The sequence below is a fragment of the Ranitomeya variabilis genome, chromosome 2 (genome assembly GCF_051348905.1).
Source record: "Ranitomeya variabilis isolate aRanVar5 chromosome 2, aRanVar5.hap1, whole genome shotgun sequence".
In the NCBI taxonomy this organism is placed as follows: Eukaryota; Metazoa; Chordata; class Amphibia; order Anura; family Dendrobatidae; genus Ranitomeya; species Ranitomeya variabilis.
Genome location: NC_135233.1, coordinates 629,676,302 through 629,698,512, shown reverse-complemented (window position 1 = coordinate 629,698,512; position 22,211 = coordinate 629,676,302).

Here is a 22,211-nt window from a genome sequence, read left to right as displayed (position 1 = left end):
AGCATAAACTTATAATGGATGAAATCTTCGGGTAGATTGGATTTTCTCCACAGACGTTCGGCGCACATGGAGCACCGCTGTAGGAAACGTGTTTGCAGTGTGTGCCAGGGTTGTCGCCATCTGTGCCACATTGTTCTATGTATAGGAGGTGCAGCATCATCCAGGGCACATTGCAGTGTTTCATTATAATGCTCCAGTGCAGAATCAGGACATGAAAGGGAGGAGATAAGGGACAATGATAACTACAAGTTCTTCATAAGTTTCTGGGTGTTAATGGCCTGTATATTTCTATATGTGTGGAAAGTAGGGGTGACCTGAGTGGGATGGCAATTCTTGATAGAGAATGAAAGAAGGTTGTGGTCAGTGAGTGGGAGAGGGGAGTTTATGAAATCATCCACTGAACAAAGCCGGGAGAAGACCAAGTCGAGGGAGTTTCCATCTTCATGCGTTGCAGAGTTAGTAAGCTGCGAGAGGCCGAAAGAGGAGGTTAGAGATAAAAGGTGAGTAGCAGATGGGGAGAGGGGAAAAGCAATGGGGATTTTGAAATCACCCATGATGAGGGTGGGGATGTCACAGGAGAGAAAGTGTGGAAGCCAGGTGGCAAAGTGATCCAGGAATTGATGGGAGGGGCCCGGAGGACAATACACCACTGCCACTTGCATGGAGAAGGGGGATGTAGAGTCTGAAAGCATGGACCTCAAAAGAAGGAAAGACAAGTGAGGGTACTTGAGGGATAACATGGAAGGCACATTTGGGTGATAGGAGCAGACCAATGCCTCCTCCTGGTCTATTGTCCGATCTTGGGGTATGGGAGAAGTGTAGTCCACCATGTGAGAGAGCAGCAGCAGTGGTGGTGTCTGACTGCTGAATACAGGTTTCAGTAAGAGCCAGGAGGTTAAGAGAATTAGGAAAAATTAATGGATGAAGGAGAGTTTATTAAACACTGAGCAAGAATTCCAAAGGGCCCAAAAGAGACAAAGCTAGACCTTTTTAGTGATAATTCTAAGCGGTCTGTGTGGAGAAAACCAGGCACTGCTCATCACCTGCCCAATACAATCCCAACAGTGAAACATGGTGATGCCAGGATCATGCTATATATATATATATATATATATATATATATATATATATATATATATATACAGTGGGTACGGAAAGTATTCAGACCCCTTTAAAATTTTCACTCTGTGAAGAGCGGAACAGAAATGGTTACCTCAATGAACCAAAAAGAATTTGTGATCAATATTGACCTGTCCATTCAAGGACATTTTAACTATAGTGTGAAATCCTATTTTTTGTTTGTGAAACTGCCACTTAGGCGAAACTGTACTGTTTTGTTTGTTGTGAAACTATCACATAGCCGAAACTGTTTTTTTTGTCTTCTCTTTTCTCTCTTTGTTTAAACAAGCAAAACTTGTATAACCACTGAAACTACCTGTACAACTATATAAAGAGGGGATAGCACCTTGAAGGCAGGCGTGCTTCAGAGGCTTCCCAGTGATATACTATACGAGACGTGTCTTGTGTATTATTTCTGGTGATTCCCCACTTCCAAAGGCTGCTCCGACTGAGTGTGGTCCCGACATTTCCTGGCGCCTGAACAGGGACCCGAGGTCTGTGTACTCCTTCAAGAACACCGGCAGAATACGAACGAAAAGAGAATCTGGGATAATGGACGGCAGATGAATAAAAACCTGGCCAGGTAAGAGACACTGTTAGATCTCTTATATCTGCCCTGCACTGTCCGTAAGATTTTCTGTGTCGTGTCCTTTAGCGGGTAGTTCTAGTAGAGGAGGATACCTATAGCTCGGGTTCTTGAACTACTTAGGAATTGACCACCTCACGGAGTACGGCATTGAATGAGAGTGAATGTGAATAGAAGGTGTGTGGAAGTTGGGAATAGCCCTATAAGCCGCCCAGGGTGTTGAAACAGATGAAGTGACTGTCCCACTGGGCAACGTGGTTGCGTCCTTTCGGGGAGACCTCCGCGCCTATGTTCAATCTCTGATCCTGTCTTTGACGAAAACCTGGTGACGGATAAGTGTATGATAGTATGAGCCCAGGACAGATAAATTAGCCTGGGACAAGATACGTTGTATTTTGATCCTCTGTCTGGTTGCATTTGTGTTGTTTGCTATAGGTGTAGGAATCAGGATTTTCTTACATCAACACGGTACGCAGAAGCCGTTAAACATCCTAGCTCCTTAGGAAGAAGGTAACGAGGTATTCTCATACCCAAACGCCACCTAGGGCAAGAAAAGAAAAAAAGCTCAGGATAAGAAAATGGGGAATAAGCAAACAAAGTCGGAACCAGAAGAATTAGATATCTATACTATCATAAAGGAGAGAAGTGGTGAAGATGCCACTAAGGGGCTGAGAAAGATTTTTAGTAAGTTTGGAGTTACTAAGGCAGAAGCCTTTAGTAGAAAAAAATGGGAAGGAATTCAGGAAAAAAAAAAAGGCATAATCAGAGACAAGAAATGGATAGATCAGATCCAAGCGTTGATTGATGTCTCTAGGGTAGCAGAAAAAGAGGGATGGACATATAATCAACAGAATAAAAAGTGGTGTATTAGACCCGCAGGCTATGGAAAAAAACAAAATGTGGAATACAAGAACACCCCACCCCCATACCTTAACCCACATGCCCCATCTTTTCTCCAAACACCACCTCAAAGTTTAGCCGGACCAGGAGGATGGGTATGTCCGCACTGTGGACAACAAAATCCAGACTGGAGAAATGATTGCCTAGCCTGTGGTATACCTAGACATGGCACTGTACTTGCCCCTGTTAGGGTAGTACCAAGACCCTTTAGGGAACCTGGTGCTGACGGAGTAATGAGAACTAGATATCACCAAACTCGACAATATTTCCCTTGGTCCCCCGCTGAAGGCATGTCTCTCTTGCATAACGCACCAGATCCCACCCTGTGTCCAGTTAGATTTGCACAATATATACAGCAAATTATGCAGACTCACGCTGGAGTTTGGGCAGATGGAGAAGAATTATGTAGAATGAAAATGACTCCTGGACTCTTCCAGGAGCTATTAGCAAATCTACAGGTTCATAGGCCCCAGGCAGGAGATGGTGCCTTACAAACGATAGAATCAGGTACGCAATTTGTAGATCACTTAATGGTTTTCATGAGGGAAAAACAGAGGCAGAGAGGAACAACGGGAGTGGTGGCTCAGAAATCTGGACAATCAGTAGACGAATATTATCTAAGTGTAGAAAATAATTTCAGAGATGAAGGCATGGATCTAACCGCTTCAGGAATGATGAGGTTAGTTACAAAAACCTTTATAGATGGATTGTCTCCAAAAGTGAAGGAAAAGCTTAAGGCCGCAACCCCTGATTGGAGAACCTTGGAAGACCCACACCTGGCTAGACAGAAAGCTGTAGGGATAGAAATGGACTTAAGAGAAAATTCTAAGCCAGTAAGAATTGCACAGGCTAATACTGGCTCTGCTAATCAAAAGTTTACTTGTCATTACTGTAAGAAGCCAGGACATTTCCAAAGGGAATGTAGGAAGAGAAAAGCAGATATAGATTCAGGAACCTTTGTACCCAAAAATAGGATAAATAACCCAGCGCCTGATCAAACAGACAGCTCAGAATGACTGAAGGTTATGCAGGTCTCTCTTCCTTCTAGAAGACCAATAATACAAGTTGAGGTTGAGGGTAAAAATGTACCTTTTCTGATAGATACGGGAGCAACATCCTCCATTTTAAATCAAGACTTTTTACCATATCCTGACAATATATCCTCAAAGGTAACATATGCAGAAGGGTATGATGGTAAAATTCAGGCGTTGCCCTTTACAAAACCTTTAAATGTGAGCTTTGGCCCTAAAACCTTTGTATCCAAATTTTTATTTGCTAAAGGTGCACCTACCTGCTTGCTGGGTACTGATGTCTTAAGTAAAATGCACGCAAACATCCATTTTAGAGAAAATGGCACAGTTATGCTGACCATCCCTGAAGATGCAGAAACTCTGGAACAATATGTTAGAATACAGGCAATGGAGGATTTTCCCGAAATTTACACTCAACAAGCAAAAATTGACTTGTCTCGGGTTCCTGACAGCCTATGGGCAAAAGGAGACACTGATGTAGGATTCTTATCAGTAGCTCCTATACTGTTAGAAACTGCCCCGGGAACCATTTTACCTCAGCTTAGGCAATACCCCATCAGCGCCCAGCAAGAACTGGCGATTTCTCAACAAATTCAGGATTATGTGTTACAAGGTGTTTTGGTAGAAATCAGGTCACCCGCCAATACACCCTTATATCCTGTTAAAAAGAAAGTTTCCTCCAAAGAAACTATGGTGAAATATCGCATGGTGCACGACCTACGGGAAATCAATAAGGTTTTGGCACCGGTCACCCCTGTGGTACCGAATCCTCATACCTTACTGTCTCAAATTCCCAGCACTGCTGCATATTTTACGGTAATTGACTTATCAAACGCATTTTTTTCTGTGCCACTACATAAGAACTGTTGGCATTTGTTTGCCTTTACATTCAAGGGTAAACAATTAGCATGGACAAGATTGCCACAAGGTATGGTACACTCACCAACTTTGTACTCTGAAGCAATGCAGACCGTGCTGAAAAATTTCACCCCAGAACCAGGAGTAGTCATTCTACAGTATGTAGATGACTTACTTATTTGTTGCCCTGATGAGCAGACGGCAGTTACCTCAACTGTTAATTTCTTAATTTTCCTAGCGCAAGAAGGCTGTAAAGTAAATAGACAGAAACTCCAGGCTTGTCAACAAACAGTCGTGTTCTTAGGTCACTGCATATCACAGGGCATCAGACACCTCACACCTCAACGTACGGAAGCCATACGTAACATGCTTGAACCCAGGAATCACAAACAGCTGCATGCTTTACTGGGTATTGTTTCACACTGTAGACAGTGGATCATACATGCAAGTCAACTCATGCAGTCTTTATATGACTGTATTGCCAACACGCCATATTCACTCAGTGAAGAGGCTAAACAGTCATTTTCCTCTTTGAAAACAGCACTGGTATCAGCTCCGGCTTTGGGACTCCCAGACTACACTAAACCTTTTCAATTGATGGCAGCTGAGATATCCTCACATGCTACAGGGGTGCTCACACAAAAACATGGAAACAAACAGAGACCTGTGGCATACATATCAGCTCATCTGGACCCTGTAGCTAGAGCCGCACCTTCTTGTGTAAGAGTAGTAGCCGCAATTTCACTGTTATTAGATAAAGCTTCTGAGATTGTTCTTGATCACCCACTTCTAGTTCAGACCACTCATGATGTACATGGCATTCTTAACCAGGTCCAACCTAAACATATTTCAATGGCCAGACACCTCCGTCTCCAATGTTCCCTACTACTGCCGCCCAACATTTCCTTTGCCAGGGTTCAGACTCTTAATCTCGCGTCTTTGCTCCCTTTAGAGTCTGAGGGGGGTACCATACCTGAGGAAACTGCACTCTCCAACTCCTTTGACCCATCAGAGTCAATGCATGATTGTGTACAATTAATGGAACAAGAGACTCAGGGCTTACGTAATGTACGTGACAAGCTACTCTGTAATGCTACATTTGAACTTTTCATAGATGGCAGTAGATATGCAGATATGAATGGACAATTTCATACAGGTTATGCGGTAGTAACTCAGCATGAAGTGCTGAAAGCAGAACCTCTCCCTGCTAATCAGTCTGCACAAGAAGCAGAACTTACGGCATTAGTTGAAGCTCTAAAAATAGCCAAAGATCAGACAGCAAACATATACACTGATTCTAGATATGCACATGGCATTATTTTCGATTTTGGCGTAATATGGAGAGCCAGAGGTTATATGACTGCTTCAGGCCAACCTGTTAAACATGCCTCCCTCATTAGACAGATTCTGGAGGCAGCACAAGAAACTAAAGAAATAGCGGTGATAAAGGTAGCTGCACATGTGAGACTCGACACCGAGGAAGCCAGGGGTAACGATAAAGCCGACAAAGCAGCAAAACAGGCAGCACGTAAACCCTTACATCATGCCCACACACTAGATAGCTCTGAAGATGATGAGGAGAGATTGAAGGAAGCTCAGAAACAGGTAGACGATGAAGAACGAGGGCAGTGGCAGAAAAAAGGGGCAGAAGATCAGCAAGGATTATGGAAAAAAGGAACTTTGTTGTGTTTACCCAGAGCCTGGTACCCCGCAGTGGCGAGTGACCTCCACCTACCTACGCATGTATCGGCAAACGGTATGACGCTCAAGGTAAAAGAAAGGTGGTTGGCTCCAGGCTTTGGTAATTTCGCTCGGAACATGTGTGCTGCATGCGCTATATGCCTGGCACACAATCCAGGTCAGACCATTAAAACCCCAACCAAGCATCATGTAAGACCACTGTATCCCTTTCAAAGACTCCAGATCGACTACATCCAGCTTCCTAGGTACAATGGATACGAATATGTGCTTGTGTGTGTGGACATGTTCTCAGGGTGGCCAGAGGCTTATCCAGTTCGTAAAGCCTCAGCAAAAACTACTGCCATTAAAATAGCACATGAACTGATACCCCGTTACGGCATGCCTGAGGTGATCGAGTCAGATAGGGGTACCCATTTTACTGGAGAAATATTCCAGAATGTTATGAAAATGTTGTGAGTAGAAAACCAGTTTCACACTCCGTATCACCCACAGAGTTCAGGTAAAGTGGAAAGATTAAATGGAACAATAAAATTAAAAATCCAGGAGGCCATGGCAGAAACAGGAAAGCCTTGGACCGAGTGTCTACCACTTGCCCTGTATTCCATCCGAAACGCCCCAAGGGGGAAGGCTAAGCTGTCACCACATGAGATTCTTTTTGGTAGAGCAGCAAATTTGGGTTGTTATTTTCCACAACAACTGATGTTGAATACTGAGACTTTAACTGCTTATGTACAATAATTACAAAAACGTTTAACTAAAGTGCATTCGCAAGTTTTTGCTTCCCTTCCAGATCCAGAAAATCTCGAAGGAGGCCACAAGTTGGAACCTGGTGATCAAATCTACGTGAAAAGACACACCAGAAAGACTCTGGAACCGAGATTTGACGGACCTTTCCAAGTCCTGTTAACAACTCCAACAGCAGTCAAGCTTGAAGGAAAGGCATCATGGATACATGCAAGCCATTGCAAAAAAGCAGTATAAGACTCATGATATTGATGTTAATAATGTTAACCTCAACGGAGGCATGGGAAAGATTGAATTCTCTAGCCCCTTTGAACAATAGATTCGTACAACATCATAGAAAATTAGTGCATGATTTGTTAAATAATACGCAACCCCTGGCAGATTGTTGGATCTGTACCCATTCACCAGTATCAGCCACAAGTATACCTTTTCTAGCAGTTCCCGTGTCAGCTGAAGAAATATTCGCTTGGCCTAATTGTTCAGACAACCTGGCCAACAACCAACCTGGCAATGCTAGACTATGGAATACTACAATCGCCATACCAGTTGTGGGATGGGTAGAATTTCCTTGGTGGCAGGGCAATCTTACAGGAAAAATAGGCAACTTACAATATTTAGCACTCAGAGGAGGAGCATGGGTACCTAGGAATAAGACTGGATTAACTGATTTAGGACAGGTCCCCACTGAAAATCTACAGCTCAGTTTCAGTACAACCACCCCTTCCTCTGATGCTTTCAAACCTACAGTATTGGAAAGGTACATACATAATAGAAAATGGGAACATTCCGAGTTGTTCCCCCAAGGTGATGCAAACAGTTGTACAAGTAAGCCGGGGAACCTGGTTTGTAATGAATCCGATGAGTATGTCAACTGAATGCATGTATGTTGGAATCCCGCAGCCGGGTACTGTAGCCCCTTGGGACAAAAACCCTCTTGGTGTATGCTTCAGAATGTATCTAGTTTTGTGGATTTGGCTCACAGATTGGTATTGCAGCACTCAGCTTTGTGGGATCTGCCTGAGGGTACATTTTGGATATGTGGAGAAGGAGCATATAAATGGCTTCCCGTAGGTATAAAGGGTACTTGTACATTAGGACGCCTAACCCCGGCTACTTTCATAATTTCGAACAAACAAGTGAATATGCAAGCCGTGCCCAAGCACACACTGTATAAAAGAGCTGCAGATAACTCACCACGTCCCTCGGGGAGGCCACATATAGTACAAATGGGAATTCCCAACAAAATTGCTAGTACCATTTTTATTTATCCTATGTTAACACAGATGTGGGATAAATTAGTTAGAGCCACGGATTATCTAGATGACCAGATTTGGGATATATTGGACATATTAAATACTAGTATAGCTGTACAGAATCAGCTTATAATAGTCACTAACCAACATACCCTGGTATTGGATTACCTAACTGCCTCACAAGGGGGTATGTGTCAAATCATCGGACCCACCTGCTGTCATTATATAGACCCGAATAGTACTATGAGTATGAGATTTAAATTAGAAGACGTACAACGACTCAGGGATCAGTATGACAAAGACAATGACCATAATAAGGATAGCTGCTGGTCAGATACCTTTTCTTTTCTTAACCCGGCCAATTGGTTCAGGGGGATCGGTGGGTGGGTTACCGGGATTATGCAAAGCCTAATACATACAGTTATAGTTATTGTAATTATATATGTATTATTCAAGGTTGTACTCAAGGGTATCTCGGTATGCACAAATAAATTTAGTGTATGGATGCGAGAATATAAAGTTTTTTTTTTGTAATATCACAAAAAGAATGACTAAAATAATCGTCTATATGACATGGTTTTGAATGGAATATGTCAAAGGGGGGATTGTGAAGAGCGGAACAAAAATGGTTACCTCAATGAACCAAAAAGAATTTGTGATCAATATTGACCTGTCCATTCAAGGACATTTTAGCTATAGTGTGAAATCCTATTTTTTGTTTGTGAAACTGCCACTTAGGCGAAACTGTACTGTTTTGTTTGTTGTGAAACTATCACATAGCCGAAACTGTTTTTTTTTGTCTTCTCTTTTCTCTCTTTGTTTAAACAAGCAAAACTTGTATAACCACTGAAACTACCTGTACAACTATATAAAGAGGGGATAGCACCTTGAAGGCAGGCGTGCTTCAGAGGCTTCCCAGTGATATACTATACGAGACGTGTCTTGTGTATTATTTCTGGTGATTCCCCACTTCCAAAGGCTGCTCCGACTGAGTGTGGTCCCGACAACTCTTTGTTTCATTGCAGCCATTTGGTAAATTCAAAAAAGTTCATTTTTTTTTCTCATCAATGTACACTCTGCACCCCATCTTGACTGAAAAAAAAAACAAATGTAGAAATTTTTGCAAATGTATTAAAAAATAAAAACAGAAATATCGCATGGTCGTAAGTATTCAGACCCTTTGCTCAGTATTGAGTAGAAGCACCCTTTTGAGCTAGTACAGCCATGAGTCTTCTTGGAAATGATGCAACAAGTTTTTCACACTAGGATTTGGGGATCCCCTGCCATTCTTCCTTGCAGATCCTCTCCAGTTCCGTCAGGTTGGATGGTGAACGTTGGTGGACAGCTATTTTCAGGTCTCTCCAGAGATGCTCAATTGGGTTTAGGTCAGGGCTCTGGCTGAGTCAGTCAAGAATGGTCACATAGTTGTTCTGAAGCCACTTCTTTTGTTATTTTAGCTGTGTACTTAGGGTCATTGTCTTGTTGGAAGGTGAACCTTTGGCCAAGTCTGAGGTCCAGAGCACTCTGGAAGAGGTTTTCATCCAGGATATCTCTGTACTTGGCCGCATTCATGTTTCCTTCAATGACAACCAGTCGTCCTGTCCCTGCAGCTGAAAAACATCCCCATAGCATGATGCTGCCACCACCATGTTTCACTGTTGGGATTGTATTGGGGAGGTGATGAGCAGTGCCTGGTTTTCTCCACACATACCGCTTAGAATTATCACCAAAAAGGTCTATCTATGTCTCATCAGACCAGAGAATCTAATTTCTCATAGTCTGGGAGTCCTTCATGTGTTTTTTTTTTTTATGCAGGCTTTCATATGTCTTGCACTGATGAGAGGCTTCCATCAGGCCACTCTGCCATAAAAGCCCAACTGGTGGAGGGCTGCAGTGATAGTTGACTTTGTGGAACTTTCTCCCATCTCCCTACTGCATTTATTGAGCTCAGCCACAGTGATCTTGGGGTTCTTCTTTACTTCTTTCACCAAGGCTCTTCTCCCACGACTGCTCAGTTTGGCTGGATAGACCGGTCTAGGAAGACTTCTGGTGGTCCCAAACTTCTTCCATTTAAGGATTATGGAGGGCACTGTGCTCTTAGGAACCTTGAGCACTGCAGAAATTCTGTTGTAACCTTGGCCAGATCTGTGCCTTGCCACAATTCTGTCTCTGAGCTCCTTGGCCAGTTCCTTTAACCTCACGATTCTCATTTGGTGTGACATGCTCTGTGAGCTGTGAGGTCTTATATAGACAGGTGTGTGCCTTTCCAAATCAAGTCCTATCAGTTTAAATAAACACAGCTGGACTCCAATGAAGGAGTAGAAGCATCTCAAGGAGGATCACAAGGAAATGGACAGGATGTGGCTTAAATCTGAGTGTCTGAGCAAAGGGTCTGAATACTTATGACTAGGGTTGAGCGAAACGGGTCGTTCATTTTCAAAAGTCGCCGACTTTTGGCAAAGTCGGGTTTCATGAAACCCGATCCGACCCCTGTGCGGGGTCGGCCATGCGGTACGCGACTTTCGCGCCAAAGTCGCGTTTCAATGACGCGAAAAGTGCCATTTCTCAGCCAATGAAGGTGAACGCAGAGTGTGGGCAGCGTTATGACATAGGTCCTGGTCCCCACCATCTTAGAGAAGGGCATTGCAGTGATTGGCTTGCTGTCTGCGGCGTCACAGGGGCTATAAAGGGGCGTTCCCGCCGACCGCCATCTCACTGCTGCTGATCTGAGCTTAGGGAGAGGTTGCTGCCGCTTCGTCAGAAGCAGGGATAGCGTTAGGCAGGGTCCATTAACCACCAAACCGCTTGTGCTGTTGCGATTTCCACTGTCCAACACCACCTTCGGTGTGCAGGGACAGTGGAAGCTACATTTTTTCTTTTTTTTTCCTCAGCGCTGTAGCTCATTGGGCGGCCCTAGAAGGCTCCCTGATAGCTGCATTGCTGTGTGTACGCCACTGTGCAAACCAACTGCTTTTTTCAAAGCACAAATCCTCTTGTTCCTTCCTTTCTGCACAGCTATCTTTTTTGTTTGTCCACACTTTTTATTTAATTTGTGCATCAGTCCACTCCTTATTGCTGCTTGCCATACCTGGCTGAGATTACTGCAGGGAGATAGTAATTATAGGACAGTCCCTGTTTTTTTTTTTTTTTTGTGTGGGAGATTAAGATTGGCATTTCTGCTAGAGTGCCATCCCTGTGTGTGCCATCTCTCACTCAGTGGGCCATAGAAAGCCTATTAATTTTTTTGCTTGATTTGGGTTCTAAAATCTACCTGAAAAAAAATCACTACATCAATCTTTGGGAGAAAAATATTGGCCTCAGGGCTTGTGTGCCACTCCTGACTCCTGTGTGTGCCATCTCTCACTCAGTGGGCCATAGAAAGCCTTTTTTTTTATTATTATTTGGTTTCTAAATTGTCCCTGAAAAAATCATTTTATCTTATTTGGTTTCCAAAGTCTCCCTGAAAAAAAAAAAAAAATTAAAACAGTGGGAGATTAATATTGCCCTTTCTGCTTGTGTGCCAGTCTTGACTCCTGGGTGTGCCATCTCTCTCTCTCTCAAATTGTGGGCCATAGAAAGCCTATTAATTTTTTTGCTTGATTTGGGTTCTAAAATCTACCTGAAAAAAAATCACTACATCAATCAGTGGGAGAAAAATATTGGCCTCAGGGCTTGTGTGCCACTCCTGACTCCTGTGTGTGCCATCTCTCACTCACTGGGCCATAGAAAGCCTATTAATTTTTTTGCTTGATTTGGGTTCTAAAATCTACCTGAAAAAAAATCACTACATCAATCAGTGGGAGAAAAATATTGGCCTCAGGGCTTGTGTGCCACTCCTGACTCCTGTGTGTGCCATCTCTCACTCAGTGGGCCATAGAAAGCCTATTAATTTTTTTGCTTGATTTGGGTTCTAAAATCTACCTGAAAAAAAATCACTACATCAATCAGTGGGAGAAAAATATTGGCCTCAGGGCTTGTGTGCCACTCCTGACTCCTGTGTGTGCCATCTCTCACTCAGTGGGCCATAGAAAGCCTTTTTTATTATTATTTGGTTTCTAAATTGTCCCTGAAAAAATCATTTTATCTTATTTGGTTTCTAAAGTCTCCCTGAAAAAAAAAAAAAATTAAAACAGTGGGAGATTAATATTGCCCTTTCTGCTTGTGTGCCAGTCTTGACTCCTGGGTGTGCCATCTCTCTCTCTCAAATTGTGGGCCATAGAAAGCCTATTAATTTTTTTGCTTGATTTGGGTTCTAAAATCTACCTGAAAAAAAATCACTACATCAATCAGTGGGAGAAAAATATTGGCCTCAGGGCTTGTGTGCCACTCCTGACTCCTGTGTGTGCCATCTCTCACTCAGTGGGCCATAGAAAGCCTATTAATTTTTTTGCTTGATTTGGGTTCTAAAATCTACCTGAAAAAAAATCACTACATCAATCAGTGGGAGAAAAATATTGGCCTCAGGGCTTGTGTGCCACTCCTGACTCCTGTGTGTGCTATCTCTCACTCAGTGGGCCATAGAAAGCCTTTTTTTATTATTATTTGGTTTCTAAATTGTCCCTGAAAAAATCATTTTATCTTATTTGGTTTCTAAAGTCTCCCTGAAAAAAAAAAAATAAATAAAACAGTGGGAGATTAATATTGCCCTTTCTGCTTGTGTGCCAGTCTTGACTCCTGGGTGTGCCATCTCTCTCTCTCAAATTGTGGGCCATAGAAAGCCTATACATTTTTTTGCTTGATTTGGGTTCTAAAATCTACCTGAAAAAAAATCACTACATCAATCAGTGGGAGAAAAATATTGGCCTCAGGGATTGTGTGCCACTCCTGACTCCTGTGTGTGCCATCTCTCACTCAGTGGGCCATAGAAAGCCTATTAATTTTTTTGCTTGATTTGGGTTCTAAAATCTACCTGAAAAAAAATCACTACATCAATCAGTGGGAGAAAAATATTGGCCTCAGGGCTTGTGTGCCATTCCTGACTCCTGTGTGTGCCATCTCTCACTCAGTGGGCCATAGAAAGCCTATTAATTTTTTTGCTTGATTTGGGTTCTAAAATCTACCTGAAAAAAAATCACTACATCAATCAGTGGGAGAAAAATATTGGCCTCAGGGCTTGTGTGCCACTCCTGACTCCTGTGTGTGCCATCTCTCACTCAGTGGGCCATAGAAAGCCTTTTTTTTATTATTTGGTTTCTAAATTGTCCCTGAAAAAATCATTTTATCTTATTTGGTTTCTAAAGTCTCCCTGAAAAAAAAAAATAAAATAGGTGGGAGATTAATATTGACATTTGTGCTTGAGTGACAGTCCTGCGTGTGTGGCATCTCTGTGATTTGGTGCCACAGAAAACAGAGTGTGTAACATTGGGCCTGATTTTCCTTGTGGTCTCACCAACCTTTAAAGGGATATTGAAATCATACTGAAGTTATAGCTCACCGTGTAAGTTGTTTGACAGCAACAAATAAAGTTACTTTGGTTAAGTTTTTAAAACAATGAGGAAGTCTTGTGCAAGAGGTCGTGGCCGTGGGCGTTCATTGTTGGCTGGTAATGATGGTAGTGGTAGTGGAGCATCAGGTGGTCGTGGGGATAAAAATATTCCACCTAAGTCTGGAGCTGTGGAGCCAGGTTCGTTATCTGGCTACACAAGGCCTCGAACGCTCTCTTTTCTGGGAGTAGGAAAACCGCTTTTAAAGCCGGAGCAGCAACAGCAAGTTTTGGCTTACCTTGCAGACTCAGCCTCTAGCTCTTTTGCCTCCTCTTCTGAAACTGGTAAATGTAAAAACAGCGCGTCGCTTGTGGATGTTCACGGTCAGGGACAAGTCGCTTCCTTGTCCTCTTCAGCAAAAACAACAACAAGAGAGAAGGATGCAGCAGGCGACACAACGGGTTACTCCATGGAGCTCTTTACACATACCGTCCCTGGCTTAGAAAGTGAAACACTTAACAGGCCATGCCCATTACAAGTAGATTCTGACATGGAGTGCACTGATGCACAGCCACAGCCAGAGTACTATGCTGCTCCTTTGACTCAGACCACAACATTGCCCTCTCAGGGTACTGATCCACAATCAGACCCTGATGAAACTATGTTGCCCCGCCACGAACGCTATACCACCGACCGACACGGTGACACAGACGAAGTTGCACACGAGCTCGAAGAGGAGGTAATAGATGACCCAGTTGTTGACCCCGATTGGCAGCCATTGGGGGAACAGGGTGCAGGCAGCAGTAGTTCTGAAGCGGAGGAGGAGGAGATGCAGCAGGCATCAACATCGCAACAGGTTCCATCTGCCGGGCCCATATCTGGCCAAAAACGCCTGTCAAAGGCAAAACCAATTGTAGGACAGTGTGGCCATCCAGTTAAAGAAGCTCAGTCTGCAATGCCTGAAAAGGTATCCCATAGTAGAAAGAGTGCAGTCTGGCATTTTTTTAAACAACATCCAATTGATCAGCGCAAAGTCATCTGTCAAAAATGTTCAACTAGCTTAAGCAGAGGTCAGAATCTGAAAAGTCTCAATACTAGTTGCATGCATAGACACTTAACCACCATGCATTTTCAAGCCTGGACTAACTACCAAACATCCCTTAAGGTTGTAGCACCCTCGGCCAATGAAGCTAGTCAGCAACGCAACATCCCTTCCGTCACTGTAAGGCCACCATTTTCCGCACCACCGGCAGTATCTGTGCAGGTTTCTTTGCCAGCCAAAAGCAGTCAGGGTCAGGGAATCACCAGTTTTGTAGGAGGAAATATTGCATCTAGGGCACCGGCGGAAACAATACCGTCTCCAACCGTCTCTCAGTCTGCCATGTCCACCAGCACACCCGAAAGTTCCACGATCTCCAGCTCTCCAGTCCAGCTCACCCTACATGAGACTCTGGTTAGAAAAAGGAAGTACTTATCCTCGCATCCGCGTACACAGGGTTTGAACGCCCACATAGCTAGACTAATCTCGTTAGAGATGATGCCCTACCGGTTAGTTGAAAGCGAAGCTTTCAAAGCCCTGATGGAGTACGCTGAACCACGATACGAGCTACCCAGTCGACACTTTTTTTCCAGAAAAGCCATCCCAGCCCTGCACCAGCATGTTAAACAGCGCATCGTCCATGCACTCAGGCAATCTGTGAGTACAAAGGTGCACCTGACTACAGATGCATGGACCAGTAGGCATGGCCAGGGACATTATGTGTCCATCACGGCACACTGGGTGAATGTGGTGGATGCAGGGTCCACAGGGGACATCAATTTCGGGACAGTTGTGCCTAGCCCACGGTCTAGGAAACAGTTGGCTGTAGGCGTTCGCACCCCCTCCTCCTCCTCCTCGTCCTCCTGCAGAAGCGACAGCTCTTCCACAGACCGCAGTCGGCCAACCACTCCATCGGCAGATGACACTGTTGCACACCAGTTGTCCCATTATGGGCCAGCTACTGGCAAGCGTCAGCAGGCTGTATTGGCTATGAAGTGTTTGGGCGACAACAGACACACTGCGGAAGTTCTGTCCGAGTTCTTGCAACAAGAAACGCAGTCGTGGCTGGGCACAGTAGATCTTGAGGCAGGCAAGGTAGTGAGTGATAACGGAAGGAATTTCATGGCTGCCATCTCCCTTTCCCAACTGAAACACATTCCTTGCCTGGCTCACACCTTAATCCTGGTGGTGCAGTGCTTATTGAAAACTTATCCTGGGTTCTCCGACCTGCTCCTCAAAGTGTGTGGACTTTGCTCACATATCTGACGTTCGCCTGTACACTCCAGCCGTATGCAGACCTATCAGCGGTCTTTGAACCTTCCCCAGCATCGCCTAATCATAGACGTTGCAACAAGGTGGAACTCAACACTGCACATGCTTCAGAGACTGTGCCAACAGAGGCGGGCTGTTATGTTTTTGTGGGAGGATACACATACACGGGCAGGCAGTAGGATGGCAGACATGGAGTTGTCTGGTGTGCAGTGGTCGAAGATACGAGACATGTGTCAAGTCCTTCAGTGTTTTGAGGAATGCACACGGCTGGTTAGTGCAGACAACGCCATAATAAGCATGAGCATCCCCCTAATGTGTCTGCTGATGCAAAGTTTGACGCACATAAAGGATCAGGCGTCTGCACCAGAGGAAGAGGAAAGCCTTGATGACAGTCAGCCATTGTCTGGTCAGGGCAGTGTACAGGACGAGGTAGCGGGCGAAGAGGAGGTGGAGGACGAGGAGGATGATGGGGATGAGTTTATTTTTAATGAAGAAGCTTTCCCGGGGGCACTGGAAATTGGTTGCGTGGCAAGGCCGGGTTCTGGTTTTTTGAGGGACACAAGGGACGTAGATTTGCCTGAAACTACCCCTCAACCAATCACAACCGGAGATTTGTCAACTGGAACTTTGGCCCACATGGCGGATTATGCCTTACGTATCCTAAAAAGGGACACACGCATTACGAAAATGATGAAAATGAATGATGACGATTACTGGTTGGCCTGCCTCCTTGATCCACGCTATAAAGGCAAATTGCAAAATATTATGCCACATGAGAACTTGGAACTAATATTAGCAACCAAACAATCAACTCTTGTTGACCGTTTGCTTCAGGCATTCCCAGCACACAGCGCACGTGATCGTTCTCACACGAGCTCCAGGGGCCAGCAGACTAGGAGTGTTAGGGGTGCACACATCAGAAGTGGCGTTGGACAGAGGGGTTTTCTGACCAGGTTGTGGACTGATTTTGCTATGACCGCAGACAGGACAGGTACTGCTACATCAATTGAAAGTGACAGGAGACAACATTTGTCCAGTATGGTTACTAACTATTTTTCATCCCTTATCGATGTTCTCCCTCAACCGTCATTCCCATTTGATTACTGGGCATCAAAATTAGACACCTGGCCAGAATTGGCAGAATATGCATTGCAGGAGCTTGCTTGAAACAACGCAGAGGATCCCACCCCTGAACCTAATGATTGCACCCTTTAGTGTTTTTGTTTTGTTTTAATGCGAGACATTCACATTTATTTGTTGTTTTGGACTACTAACTGGCAGACACTCATTACAATCGGCCTCCGTTGACCAGACCACTGCTGCCCGTGTACCCCTGGAACCAATTATAAAGTGCCTACAGCCAGCCCATTTTATTATGTTAGGCATTGGAAGCCTGTCTGCGGTCCCTCCTTCCACTAGGCCTCCAATGACCAGACCACTGCTGCCCGTGTACCCCTGGAACCAATTATAAAGTGCCTACAGCCAGCCCATTTTATTATGTTAGGCCTTGGAAGCCTGTCTGCGGTCCCTCCTTCCACTAGGCCTCCAATGACCAGACCACTGCTGCCCGTGTACCCCTGGAACCAATTATAAAGTGCCTACAGCCAGCCCATTTTATTATGTTAGGCCTTGGAAGCCTGTCTGCGGTCCCTCCTTCCACTAGGCCTCCACTGACCTGACCACTGCTGCCCGTGTACCCCTGGAACCTATTTTACAGTGCATAGAGCCTATTTTTGTATTTTATTTAATATTAATAAAGCCATGATGGACTACGCTGTACCACGCTATGAGCTACCCAGTTGACAATTCTTTTGCGAGAAAAGCCATCCCACCCCTCCACCAGCATGTTAAAGACCACATTGTCCTTTCATTCTGTCAATCTGTGAGTCCAAAGGTACACCTGACAACAGACACATGGAGCGGTAGGCATGGCCACGGAAGGTTACGTGTCCTTTGTGGTGCAATGGGTTAATGTATTGGATGCATGGTCCACACAGGGGACAGCCTGGTAAGTCTGTCTGCAGTCCCTAATTCAAGTTGTCCTCAAATGAATAAATCTGAGCTTCCACCTTCTGGCTCTCAAAAAGTGCTGTTTTTTAAAAGATTGTTGGTTCCGGCCTACTAACGGTGTCTGCCCCTGCCTGGTGTTGTCCTCAACTGAATAAAGCTGAGCTTCTACCTTCTGGCTCTCATTAAGTGCTGTTTTTTAAAAGATTGGTGGTTCCGGCCTACTAACGGTGTCTGTCCCTGCCTGGTGTTGTCCTCAACTGAATAAAGCTGAGCTTCTACCTTCTGGCTCTCATTAAGTGCTGTTTTTTTTAAAAATAGGTGGTTATGGGCCTACTAACGGTGTCTGCCCCTGCCTGGTGTTGTCCTCAACTGAATAAAGCTGAGCTTCTACCTTCTGGCTCTGATTAAGCTTCTTTTTTTTTTTTTTTTTTTTTTTTTTATTGCTGGATGGGGCCTAATACCTCTGTTTGCTGCTCCCTGGTGTTTGTCCTCAACTGAATAAAGCTGAGCTTCTACCTTCTGGCTCTCATTAAGTGCTGTTTTTTAAAAAATTGGTGGTTCCGGCCTACTAACGGTGTCTGCCCCTCCCTGGTGTTGTCCTCAACTGAATAAAGCTGAGCTTCTACCTTCTGGCTTTTGGCCTACAGTAGCAAATATTAAACTGCATTTGGCCTATTAGTGTGTTTGGGCCCTTAAAACAGTGTCTGCTGCTCCTGGGTTTGCTACTACACTCAACAAAGCAATGCCGCCTGTTTAGTCCTGTTACCAATTTTGGACTGCATTTAGCCTACTTTATTCTTTGGCCCTATATCTGTTTCCTCCTCATCCTGCCCATTCCCCTGCCACTGCTAGATGAGTCTGCTGGTACATTGACCTAGACCACTACATTCCTCTTGCACTCTACACAGCCAGAATCTGACCCTGCTGAAAGTAAGGTTCCCCTTCCCGCATGTTATACCACCTTACACAGGGACAAAGAGGAAGGTGCAGATGAAAGTGCAGGTTCCTTCATCAGGTGGGGGGGGCATACTCGTTGGCGACGTCACTGGCACAGGGCCCCTCAGAGTACGCAAAAGTGTCGCTGCTGGTGGGAGGCGCACCCGCCGTGCAAACACACCGCTGTACTTTGAGGGGCCCTGTGCCAGTGCCAATGCCAACGAGGGGGCCTCCCTGCTTGCTTAGGATCACAGCACTTGCAAACTTGACATACTTACCTCTCACTGCTCCACCGCCGTGACGTAGTCCACGTTTCCTGGGCCCACTAAAAGCTTGAACCAGCCCTACCCTCCACAACTTTTGCAAAATGACCCCCAAGTTCCAATGCCCAACTATTATTATAAAGTTAATTAAGATTGACAAGCTTCAGAAACAAGAGTGGATGTTTTTGGCATTAAAATGGGCACTGTAGGTGTTTTCCTGGCCTCCACTCACTGCCGACTATGCTTCCCCATTGACTTGCATTGGGTTTTGTGTTTCGGTCGATCCCCGACTTTTAGCGATAATCGGCTGCACTCGACTCGACTCTGGACAAAGTCGGGTTTCACAAAACCCGACTCGACCTTAAAAAAATGAAAGTCGCTCAACCCTACTTATGACCATGTGATATTTCAGTTTTTCTTTTTTAACAAATTTGCAAAAATTACTGTATGTTTTTTTTTTTCAGTCAAGATGGGGTGCAGAGTGTACATTAATGAGAAAAAAAATGAACTTTTTTGAATTTACCAAATGACTGCAATGAAACAAAGAGTGAAAAATGTAAAGGGGACCAAATACTTTCTGTACTAACTGTATACACACACACACAGTGCTCAAAAAAAATAGAGGGAACACTAAAATACCACATCCTAGATATCACTGAATGAAATATTCCAGTTGTAAATCCTTATTCATTACATAGTGGAATGTGTTGAGAACAATAAAACCTAAAAATTATCAACATAAATCACAACTAATATCCCACGGAGGTCTGGAGTTGGAATGATGCTCAAAATCAAAGTGGAAAATAAAGTTACAGGCTGATCCAACTTCAGTGGAAATGCCTCTAGAAAAGGAAATGGTGCTCAGTAGTGTGTGTGGCCTCCACGTGCCGGTATGACCTCCCTACAATGCCTGGGCATGCTCCCGATGAGGCGGTGGATGGTCTCCTGAGGGATCTCCTCCCAGACACCTGGACTAAAGCATCTGCCAACTTCTGAACAGTCTGTGGTGCCACGTGATGTTTGTGGATGATGTCCCAGATGTGTTCAATCGGATTCAGGTCTAGGGAATGGGCTGGCCAGTCCATAGCTTCAATGCCTTCATCTTGCAGGAACTGCTGACACACTCAAGCCACATGAGGTCTGGCATTCTCCTGCATTAGGAGGAACCCAGGGCCAACGGCACCAGCACATGGTGTCACAAGGGGTCTGAGGTTCTCCTCTCGGTACCTAATGGCAGTCAGGCTACCTCTGGCGAGCACATGGAGGGCATGGACTATGCTGACAGACACAGCAAACCTTCTTGCCACAGCTCACAATGATGTGCCAACCTGGATGAGCTGCACTACCTGAGCCACTTGTGTGGGTTGTAGAGTCCGTCTCATGCTACCACGAGTGTGAAAGCACAACCAACATTCAAAAGTGACCAAAACATCAGCGAGAAAGCATTGGTACTGAGATGTGGTCTGTGGTCCCCACCTGCAGAACCACTCTTTTATTGAGTGTGTCTTGATAATTGCCAATAATTTCCATCTGTTGTCTATTCCATTTGCACAACAGCATGTAATAATAATAATTTTATTTATATAGTGCCAACATATTCCGCGGTACTTTACATTATAGAGGGGATTTGTACAGACAATAGACATTACAACATAACAATAAACACAGATCAAAACAGATACCAAGAGGAATGAGAGCCTTGTTCGCAAGCTTACGATCTATGAGGAAAAGAAATGCATGTGAAATTGATTGTCAAACAGTGTTGCTTCCTAAGTGGACAGTTTGATTTCACAGAAGTTTGATTTACTTGGAGTTATATTCTGTTGTTTAAGTGTTCCCTTTAATTTTTGAGCAGTGTATATAGCATCACATCTATTTGATATGGCTGAAAACAAAGAAAAAGAAGGTAATATAAAATAGCATGGTTAACATATAAAATATATATACAATTATATATATTATGTATAAACATAAATACAATTCCACTGGCTCCTCCATGGTTTTGACTCAGGAGCCAGCCTGATGCCTCTGTGCACCGCCCCCTGCTTCAATATCTTCTACACCTGTGTACTGCTGAACTGTTCACTTTTCCTTATGGAGTACAGCAGACCTGAGTGTATTTAATTTATAGCTTTCAGCTCTAATCTCTGGCAGTCAGTGTGTGCGAAAAACAGTACAATAGAGTTGAGTCTCTTTATATACACTCCTAGCAGCTCGCTTAAACTCAAATAATTATATTGGCAGAATCAAATACACATTAGCATTGCCAAAGCAAGTATAGTGCTGCCAACTCTGCTGTTCTGCTCCTCCCCAAAAACTGACTGATGGAGGTGAAAACTGTTAATTAGTGATGAGCGAGTACTAAAATGCTTGGGTGCTCGGGTGCTTGACCCAAACAACGAGTCCAATGTAATTCCTTTGGGAAACTCATGCATTTTTCCAGTGGCCCCCCGGCGATCTGCAGAGGAACTAGATATTGCGGAAATTGATGGGAACAGTCATCAAATGACATGGAACAGCATGGGGAAGACCCCTGGAAGAATTTCTGACTCCCATGTCACTGCTGTGAACAATGTTGTCAGAGTCTTACGTCACTTTTACAGACTAACAATAAAACATACAAAAACAAAACCAAAATGGATTTTCCTGGGAAATATGTTAAGGAACATCTTTTCCAGGGTAATGACTTGTATATAAAGCAAAAGAAATAACCAAAAACAAAAATGCTCCTCCACATCTTGGGCTATGTTCACACATAGTGTTTTTGATCTTTAGCATTGATTTCAACCAAGACAAATGCATTCGCTGAGAAATGTCATTTTAACATTTTACAACCTTATCTGGCCATGTGGTGTGTGACACATCATCAGACACAATCTGTTTCAATTATGATGGAGGGACTCTGAAAGTTACAAAACCTACTTTTATAGGGCCATCAGGCAGCCTTTCCTATTCTTAAAGGGCCAGCAGTCAGCCCTCACTATTCTTAGAGAGCCATCAGCTGGCTATGCTTTGTTCCCAATATCAGACTATGTGCACATGTAACGTCCCAGGTGGCCGGTTGTTACAGTGATAT